The sequence below is a fragment of the Psammomys obesus genome, unplaced genomic scaffold, assembly GCF_907164565.1.
Source record: "Psammomys obesus unplaced genomic scaffold, mPsaObe1.curated_primary_1811, whole genome shotgun sequence".
In the NCBI taxonomy this organism is placed as follows: Eukaryota; Metazoa; Chordata; class Mammalia; order Rodentia; family Muridae; genus Psammomys; species Psammomys obesus.
The window spans coordinates 29,296,398-29,306,596 of record NW_026592118.1 but is presented as its reverse complement, the minus strand read 5'-3'; positions in this window follow the sequence as shown (position 1 = coordinate 29,306,596).

Here is a 10,199-nt window from a genome sequence, read left to right as displayed (position 1 = left end):
TTCACCTTCATCATGGCCTCCATGGCTGTGTAGCCTCCTTTCTTTCCTGATAAATCTCATTTATTGAAAGAACCATTTTGGGTCAGCTGTTTTCACAAGAACTGCCTCTCTTTCCTCAATAAGACCTGATAGAGATCAGACCTTCTCTCTTTGAAAAGTAACAATGAAAACTGAAATGAAATTACAAATATGTAAAAAACAACTGTAAGAACTTTCCTTTTTAATTCTGCTCTGAATTTAATATATAATAATACTTATAAAGTTAGAAGAGAAAGAGTAAAATCAAACGTAAATAAACAGGCATATACTAGAACAAATAACACCAAGAGCATGTCCCTAAAAAGCTACAGCTGTCACTTAGGAAGCTGAAAACAGGACTGTGGGTTTCAGTCTAGCCTAGGCTACATAGTGAGACTGTCTCAAAAGTAAATAAACACATTTTGAAAAGCTGTGTTAGTTGAAATTAGATCCCTGATTTGACAGCAATATGAATGCTGTCGTTCTCTATGTGTCCTTGGTGGTATACACAGGATCTGCTTGCCTTGTAACGGAGTTTCCTTTTTTTTTTTTTTTTGGTTTGGTTTTTTGAGACAGGGTTTCTCTGTGTAGTCCCGACTATACTGGACTCACTTTGTAGACCAGGTTGGACTTGAACTCAGAGATCCCTCTGCCTCTATCTCTGAGTGCTGAGATTACAGAGGTGCGCTACTGTGCCCTGCTGAGTTTCCTTTTATAGATTCACACTCTTCTTAGTTCATATTAGTATCTTAGAAATTGATGAAAAATGCCCACCAAGAATTTCTTGTAACATTTCAGATTGTTTTTTCTTTCTTAACTTTTATTATTTTTACAGTTTATTCATTTTGTATCCCAATTGTAGCCCCCTTACTCATCTCTTCCCAGCCCCACTCTCCCTCTTCCTCCCACTCTCTTCCTCCCATCCCCCTCCCCTAGTCCACTGAAAAGGGGGTGATCTTATTCCCTACTATCCTATCCTGTTCTATCAAATCTCACCAGGACTGCCTGGATCCTCTTCCTCTGTTGCCTGGTAAGGCTACTCTAGCAGGGGGAAGTGATTCAAGAGTAGGAAACTGAGTTCTTGTTAGAGATTGTCTCTCTCCTCTTACTAGGGGAACTCACAGAGAGACTGAGCTACTTAGGGGCTACATCTGAACGGGGGTCTAGGTCCTCTCCATGCATGGTCCTTGGTTGATGCATCAGTCACTGCAGGTTCCCCTGGGCCCAAATTTGTTGGCTTTGTTGGTCTCCTTGTGGAGCCTAGTCCGCTCCGAGTCCTTCTATCCCCCCACTCTCCTGTAAGACTCTCTGCCCTCTACCCAAAGTTTGGCAGTGAATCTCTGTATCTACATCAATGCCCTGCTGGGTAGAGTCTTTCAGAGGACATCTATCACAGGCTCCTGTCCTGTTCCCTATCTTCTACCGCTTCTGGTGTCTATCTTATTTTCTGAATGACATTTAAGCATTCTCTCTAGGGTCCTCCTTATTGTTTAGCTTCTTTAGGTCTGCAGATTTTAGTATGGTTGTTCTATATTATATGGCGAATATCCACTTATGAGTATATACCATGCATGTCTTTTTGCTTCTGGGCTACCTCACTCATGATGATCTTTTCTAGTTCCATCCATTTGCCTGCAAATTTCTGGATTTCCTTGTTTTTAATAGCTGAGTAGTATTCCATTCTGTAAATGTACCACAATTTCTGTATTCATTCCTCAGTTGAGGGACATCTGGGTTGTTTCCAGATTCTGGCTATTATGAATAAAGCTGCTACAAACATGGTCGAGCAAATGTCCTTGTTGTGTACTTGAGCATCTTTTGGATATATGCCTAGGAGCAGTATAGCAGGATCTTGAGGAAGCACTATTCCTAATTGTCTGAGAAAGTGCCAGATTGATTTCCAGAATGGTTGTACAAGTTTACATTCCCACCATCAAGGGAGGAGGGTTCCCCTTTCTTCACATCCTCTCCAGCATGTGCTGTCACTTGAGTTTTTGATCTTAGCCATTTTGATGGGTGTAAGGTGAAATCTCAGGGTCATTTGATTTGCATCTCTCTGATGGCTAAGGATGCTGAGCATTTCTTTAAGTGTTTCTCTGCCACTCGATATTCTCTGTTGAGAATTCTCTATTTCTCTCTGTACTCCATTTTTAAATTGGATTATTTGGTGTCCCGCCCTGCGGGACTCAGTTATTCGTGGGGGCGAAGGGGGTCAATCCTGAAAAAGATGGGGGAGAGAGAGAAAGGACACAAGCAGACGGTTGCCCGTCAAGTGTCAGCTTTATTGAATTTTGGTGTTTCTTTTAAAACGTGGTTTTGGCAGGGCAGGGGAGAGGGGCGAGAAAGGGAAGTAGTAGTGGAAAAATACCAAGACCCTTGGTGGGAAGTTCCCAAGGCTAAGAAGGTGGGTTAAAGAGTTACAAGGTCCGAAGATAACATCAGTGGTCACATCGGTGGTCACAGATGTGTCCCAAAGCAAACAGTTTCGGGAACAATGGGTCGTAAGAAGCTATGGCCTGCTGGCGCCCGGTGCTTATCTGGCAGGTCAGGCCCTTAGGAAGGGTCCCAGGGCTTTGTTCCCAACAATTTGGTATATCGCTGCTTAATTTCTTGAGTTCTTTATATATTTTCCATATTAGCCAAACAAAGACCTTAATCTAGCCAACACAAATAATGCTCAAATTACATTGTGAGTCTTCTATCTATTGATATGTCAACACTTCTGAGTATTCTGGTGGAGGTGTAGTCTGAGTTGGCAGCCTATGAGTTCACAATTCTGATTTCTATGTCAGGTGTTATCAGATAACTAAGATGCCAAGATTCAACTCTTGAATCTTGTAGAGTCCAGATGTTGCCAAGAACGGGAAAGGTAGAGGCTACCAAGTGTTGCAATGCTCTGAAAACATGTAATTTGACTTTATTACTTTGCATGTCCTGAAACCCTTGCATTAAAGTTATTTTTATAAATCTGTTAACAAGGATTTCAATCAGATATGGGGGGTACAGAAATCAGCACTGGAAATATACAAAAACCTTAAGCCTACACCCATGGACACAAGAGGATAACTGAAAATGAGTTGGAATGCTTTGACATTGGCTTAAACAACAACCTTGCCAAATTAGGCCCTTAGAAGATGAGAAAGTTACTATCTCATGGCCACTTGCTGTCAGAGTGGGCTTGGTGTCAAAACCATGCAGAACATTTTGAGTGCAAAATTCTATTGCCAGTGTGCTTTGTGTAGCAATGCCACAACTCATCCCTTCATTAAATGTTGAGAAGAAATGATAGAAAAGTCCCTGTCCTTGGCAAAAATATTTTTTTTAAAAAATCCTCTTTAATAGGGAAGTTATTGTTAATCAACAGCATCTTCAGAAAATGTTTTCAGAGACAAAAAATTACCAGAATGGAAGTATAAATGCTGGCCATGGGAATGGCTGTAATCCTACCACCTCAGAGGCTGGAGGATGATTGCAAGTTTGAAGGTGTCTTGCACTCATAGCCAGAACTTATTTCAAAACAACAGCATTGAGGCAGACAAGCTTAGAAATAGCTTAAAAACCTGGGATTTCACTTGGCTTGGGCTATACACACAACCCCCTCCCAGCAACTTGCCTAGCAACCTGGAACTTTCACCTGCTTTGAGTTTTACCCCACTTCAAACAATTGAACATAGCACTCTTCCCCTAGCAAAGCAATTGTTAACCCTCCTTTTTTGGCTCTTTCCCAATCTAGGATAAGTAGGAGCATAGCGGAGAACTAGAAGTTTGGGTTAATCAGCTAAATGGGTTTTGGAGGCATGTGCAGTTTGGCCAACTTTATCATCTGAACTTTTTTTTTTTTCTGTTGTTTTTGAGACAGGGTTTCTTTATATAACTCTGGCTGTCCTGGAACTCACTATGTAAACTCAGGATCACAGAGATTCTCCTGCCTCTGACTCATTTGAGTGCTGGGATTAAAGGTGTGTGCCACCATGCCCAGCTCTGAACTTTCAGGGAGAAAAAAAAAAAGCAACAAAAACAAATAAAAAAACACCTACTCACCACTTTATGCCTATGAATATTTGGGGCTCATTTGATTAAAATTAAGTATATCATGAAAACAGCATGTACATAGGAAAAAGCTTACATAATCCAAGCATGTCAGTCAAAATAGAGAGGGACACAATTACACCAAACTCCTCCTAGACACCATAGGAGTCCCTGGGCTATATCCAGGGGCCCCTAAATAAACTCAAGATTTGAGTTGTGCTGTCACTTTGTTTTTGAGTAAAATTCTCCAGGTAACAGGCCCTAAGCATAGAGGGCCGTAGACAGGGCAGTAACACTCAGTACCCTGTGCCTGTGATGAGAACAGTAGATAAAAGCAGATGGATAAGAGAGGGACCCCCGAAAACAGCAGTTTCACATTGTTCTCAGTTCTCTGCCAGAAAGGCGCTCTGATCTCTCCTCCTACACAAGCACCTGCCTAGAAGCTATATGTCACCATGGGAACCCAACCCCCTGTCCAGATGTTAGCCTTTCTGGTAAACATAGCACTGAAATTTGATCTCTAGATGTCCATGACAAAATGGGTTATATAGCCATGTCCCAGTTTGAGCCCATCTCCTAAATGACTTTAGGGTTACCTTTTCAGGGGGAGGAATATGACAGTGAAGAATGGAACCTACCTCTAGGAACTATCTCACGAGTTCAGCCAGTTGGGCAGATCTTATCAGCTGGCCAAGGGACCAACCCCCAAGAAGACAGGTCTATCTACAATATGCTGAAGAGGTAGAGGAAATACTGCCACTTTAATGAGTTAATGTATTTTTCCTTCCCAGAAGTCCCATTCCCCACTGTGGTAGTTTACTAACTTACAGAAGTAATGAAGCTTTCTGTCTGCTTTTCTGAGGAACTTTCTCTCTCTCTCTCTCTCTGTTCTAAGCATGCTTTCCCCAACATTTTGAAGTTTCTCACTCTTTCTCTAAAACTCCATTTCCTGCCACAAGGCTGCTTATAGGTTGAATGGCTGACCTCCACACCTGGTTTAACTCAAATGGTTTTTTTGTTGTTGTTTTGTTTTTTTCTTTCTTTCCCTGCTCCATCCTCCTTTGGGAAGCCAAAAAGATTTACAGATTGCCTGTCCCAGGGTTTTTTTTTAAAACTCTAACAAAATTGCCCCTGGGCTTCTTTTGAGTCCATTCTTAAGTTCTTTAATTGATGAAACTAACCCCACTTTTCCCCTCCCCACAAGGCGACCAAGATTTCTCCAGAAACATTTTGGTTCCTGATAAACCAGCCTGTCTCCATCTTGGCCTTGAAAGCTCTCCTACAGTAAAAACTAACTAGCTTTATTCTTCTTTAAGATTAAATCTGTTTATCAAGGAGTAGGTGGTTATGCCCCATATGTAACCTTTACTACATATGGTTCTGTACTGCCTGTTCCAGAAAACAGCAACCATGCCTTTGTTTCAAGAGGCTGTTATGGGGAGCTGGAGAGATGTCTCAGTGGTTGAGAGCACTAACTGCTCTTCCAGAGGACCTGGATTTAATTCCCAGCATGTACATGGCAGCTCTCAACTGTCTGTAACTCCAAGATCTGATACCCGTAGACATATCTGCAGGCAAAACACCAATGCACATAAAATAAAAATAAATTTTATTTTTTAAAAAAGAGACTGTTATGATCACCAGATGTTATGACCACCCATCACCTTGCTAGGACCAGCTTGTTATGACTACCTGTTGTTATAACTACCTCGTTATGACCATTATTATAATATATGAGGAATTGCATGCCACGCAACAGGACTGGTACGAAGAGGTTTATTTGGGAGTGAACCATGAGGGCAGAGAAAGAGACAAAGAGAAAGACAAACAGACCGACCAAGAGAAACAGACAGAGATGGGGAGACAGAACAAGATTGAGAATAAAAGTGTGCAAGAGGTGACAGGCAGATCCTTTATACTGGTGGTGCACCTCGTGATGGCCATAGCTGATGATGTTAGATGTTGCCAGGATCCTGAAAGGCAGGCTAGTGGGAATGCCTGTATGCTAACAACCACCTTTTAACCATGTCTTTGTTTCAGGAGGTTGTTAGACCAACTTGTTATGTTTATATTCTTCTGTGACTCCTGCTTATTTGCCTGCCAAATCCCTAATTTGGAAACTCCCTACTCCTGAGCTATGAAAACCTTATTTTCCCCATGTCCAATGCCGATCTCTTGAACCTTGCCATAGTGGGGAGACAGTCTGTGTACACAAATAAAAAAGCTTGCCTTAATTAATTTGGCTGTAGTTTGGATCAGTGATCTTTCTCCTCCAATGAGATTAACATTTATACTTGTATTCTTTTTATGATATTTGCTTTAGGCATAGGCATATTTCACTTCAAGATTGAGATGTTGAAATGAGAGTAGAGAAATGTAACTACCATGCCTGGCTAAAACTAGCAGATTCTAAATATACCTGTCTCTCTTTCTTTGGCTTTGAGATTACTGAAACAATGGATCCCCATAAACTGTAATTTCCCCTGTGACTCTCAAACTGGGAGGACAAGCTGAGGCCCTGGAGGCAACTGGTTGAGGAACTGGTTTGCCACTTGTCAAAACATGCAGGAGAGACTGGAGCTGAGAAAATGATGGGAGATTGCTTATTTATGGCTCTTCTTGACATATGCTTACAACTAAAACCATGCTAGAATCTGGAAGGTGGACTGGGGATCGCTGTATCTGTCTTTTTAGTCAAAGTTGTTTCTGCCTTTCAGACAGACAGACACACACACACACACACACACACACACACACACAAAGTTGGATATGGTAGTCCATGCCTGTCTAAAAGTCTTTACACAATTTCTATCACTAATATTGAATATAATGTAAAGAAATCATGGCAAGTTGTCAAAAATAATAGTGGAGACTAGAGAATCAGAACTTCATTCTCCAGCTATGTAACAAGTTCAAGGTCAGCCTAGACTACATGAAACTATGTCTCAGGAAAATAAAGGCACAGGGCAGGATTCTAAAGGTGTAGGGCAGGGGAGTGGGGTCCATAGAAGCTAGCTTCTGCTAAGTTTAAGAGTTTATTTGAGCAAAGAATGACTTATGAACCTGGGAGCTCTCAGAATCTCTTCTGGTCATTGCAACAGGAGATATATATGATAGACAGACAACAAAAATAAATATATACAATAAAGTATATAAAGTTCACTATCTCAACACACTTGCTGTTTCTAGTTCTTAAGTTCTGTGTTTTGTTTTACTATTTATGTTAGGGCTTCAGTTTTGCTTACACAGGAATTGAAAGGACACGGACCACTATAGCCTAATGCATCACAGTCACAACTTTATAGAACGATTTTCCCTCTGTTCAGTATCTCATAAGATATGCCATCAGTGCCGCTCCCTCTGCCATCTTAGCAGGCTAATGCTTGCCTCATGGTAAACGAAGTCAAAACTCTGGCTCACTTAAGCCCTTTTGTTTGTTGTTTATCTTGGTTTTGTCCCTCTAGCCCAGACTATCTGGCATTCTATTGATGGTTGCAAACCAATATTTTAGAGCCTTGAGAAAATGTAACACACCAGCAAAATTACAAAGGAGACTATTGGGAAGATGATGTCTTGTGATCTGGAGTTAGTACCATGGCCAAAGCCCCCACAAACCACCTCAATTGAACTTAAGTTAATGGCTAGGGCAAACTGTAAGCGGTGACTCCAGAAGGCAGTAAGTCAAGACATTTTCTAGATTTGAAACCCAAACATTTTCCTACTTTTGAGTTTCTTTGTCTCTGGTTATGTATCACAGTCTTGTTGACTCTTTGAGCTTTTTTTTATTAGCATATGCTGGTTATACATAATAATGGATTCCATCCTGGCATCTTCATACATACATACTTACATATATACATATACTTTGAGCATAGTCACCTTCCATTACCCTATTGTTTTTGACAACGTGCCATGATTTCTTTACATCATACCAATGTTACTAATGTAAATTGTGTAAAGACTTAGATGGGCTTGTTTCACACATTTTTTATTTCCAGCTCTGAGGCTACAAGAGTGCATTACAAGTAACTTTTGGGTGTAAACATTGTATGTGCATTGAAACTGTTAGTACCATGAAAAGACATCCTTTGAGACCTTGGCTTTGGACCAAGTGGTAATCTGTAATTCATAGCAGTTTTTGTTCAGTTTAGTTAACTTGGTTGTCATGGTAATTCAGATTGCAGTTACAGAGCTAGCTACAGATAATTACCTATCATAGTGATGTGCATTTTTATAATTCATTTTTGACAGGGTATTTGACACGACTCTATGTAGTCTTGCCTGTCCTTGAACTCACTATGTAGACTAGGCTGGCTTCAAACTCACTGAGATCCACCTGCCTTTGTCTCCTGAGTGTTTGGTATTACACACTATATTTCACTTTTGACTAATCATTGCTTAGTGCAGCTGTCATGACTATACCTGAAAGTCTGTGATTGCAAAAATGCAATTACTGCCTATTTTATTTTATAAGTATATGAAGTATTGCCATAATTATGGATGATCCTCAAATAAATCCTCCTTAACAAGTAAGTTTTAAAAATTGGGCTGGATATGGTGGCACAGACCTTTAATCCCAGCACTCCAGAGGCAGAGGCAGGTGGATCTCTGTGAGCATGAGGTCAGCCTGGTCTACACAGAGTTCCAGGTCTGCCAGAGCTGTATCTCACAAAAGATCAACAACATACCTTTTATAACATTTTTTCCTCTGACCTCTGTTTAAGGATTTTGATCTTTTAGGATTTCTACATTTGAGATTTATGGTGTTCAAAGTTGTGTCTTTGGGGGTGTGAGAGCTAAAGTTAACCTGTAGGTCTCATTTGTCCAAGGCCAGACAATTTCCTGGAATGCTGGGGACTCTTGTTTTTTGTAAGACAGATGGCAAGTCACATATTTTCTTTTCAGTAAACAAGGTTGGTTGCCCCAGATGCACAGGGTGTGCTTGATCATATGTAGTCAGGATGTATGCTTGTCCCCACTGGACCAAGGCAGGAAGTAGCTTCACTTTGTGGGTTTGGCCTTCATAGGCACCAGGCCAACATAGCTTGTGGCCATTCTCTGGGAATCCGGGGTATGGATCTAGCCAGTGGCTACCCTCCTGGCCAGTATTAAATAAAGCTTACTTTAATTGGATAACTGTGGAACTGGTCTTTCTCCTTGCAATTTTCAGGTTTAAGAGCCTGAACTCACTGCAATAAATCAAGAAGTTGCACACAAGACAGGCCCGGGAATAGGGTGACCAAAGGTTGATTCTGTTGCAGTAACGCAGATCAGAAATTATGAGGCTCTTCCCTAGAGCAGTGGCAATAAAATAAAACAAGATCTTGTTACTGATAAGAGGAAGGAGGAAACTGGAATACAGTGGTAACCTTCGTACCTAGGCACTACAGGCAGGCTGGTTGGTAGAGGTGTGGGAAGAGATGAGTTTAGTCGCTGGCTTTACTGACCCGCTAAGATAAATTGTGAGCTCTGTAGGTAGAATTATCTAGAAGGCAGCTGGATGGTCTTACTCATTCTATCACCTTCAAGCTTAGCCAAAACCTAGGTCTTAACCCTGGTTGAATAAGTAACTGTAGCGGGTTATTTATTATTTGTCTCTTATGTTAAAGATCTGGAAGATCTGGACCTCATATTAAAGATTTGGAAACATATCCTCATAGATGCTTTCTTTGAAGCTACAGGAGTGAGAGAGATCAGGGCAACTCCTGCTTCAAATCCAGCAAACAAGCTATCAAAATAGGGACCGGGGGGAGGTAGGGGGGACATCTGCCTCAGTTTACTTATGACCAACTGTATTTATTTTGGAAGACTTCTTGGCACAGCAGTATTCTACACAACTATCGCTCGTTTGCGGCGCAACGGGAACAAGCCGTCAGATGGTAACTGAGCGGTATGGGCCTCACCCTCCCGTTCTGATAGCAGGGTCCACTAGGGGCTGGTCTCACCGAATGCCAGGGAGGTGACACCTCCGCGGGGTAGGTGCACAGGCAGGCGCCCCACGGAGGGGGCGGTGCCCGGGTCGCCAGCTCTGCTGACGCCACATAGGCCGAGATCACCTCAGCGGCGCGCGGTGCAATCACAGAGCGCTTCGCCTCCGCCGCGGTCCGGCACCACGCGGGTCCCGAGATCCCTCCGCCAGCCCCTCCGGTGGC